Source organism: Cephus cinctus, unplaced genomic scaffold, assembly GCF_000341935.2.
Source record: "Cephus cinctus unplaced genomic scaffold, Ccin1 Ccin1_scaffold0566, whole genome shotgun sequence".
NCBI lineage: Eukaryota > Metazoa > Arthropoda > Insecta > Hymenoptera > Cephidae > Cephus > Cephus cinctus.
Window position 1 is genome coordinate 268,366 of NW_014333218.1, and position 615 is coordinate 268,980.

A 615-nucleotide genomic window follows, 5' to 3' on the forward strand; every position below is an offset into this window, starting at 1 on the left:
AGTCCGGTAGGTCACTCGTAAATCTAAATTAGCCTTAGCCTAAACGAGGGCGCCAGGACGGGGCACAATGGATGAATTACGGCAAAGAGATATGCGAGTAGGAGGGAAAAGAAAACGTTAAAAAAAAAAATAAATATATATATATATATAGAAAACCGAATTTTGTCCCGACGAAAGTCAGACTCGGTACCCTCGCTCGTTATCATTAGTAGAGAATTTAAGAAAACTTTTCTATGCGCGATAGCGAAACGTGTGATAGGTGCGTGCTACGGGGGGGAGGTAAATAAAAAAAATAGACAAATATTAAAGCAAGATCGACACGCGCGTATGGGGGAATCGCCGTGACATTCAAGATGGTACCTAATTAAATCTACGATTACACAGTAACCGGGTAAAAACGTAATGGGATATGTAAGGGAGGAAAGGGGGGACAGGGGGGGGGCTATAAAAAAAAGTCCCCGATCCGTCAACTACGTATAGACACCTACGATACTATTGTCATTATCGACTACTCGATTAGCGAGCAATCTGGACCAATCGTGTATTTTCGAAGATCGAACTTCTGTTTGTAAATTCGCATAAATTCACGTAGAAGATGCTGATTGTGGCGGTACG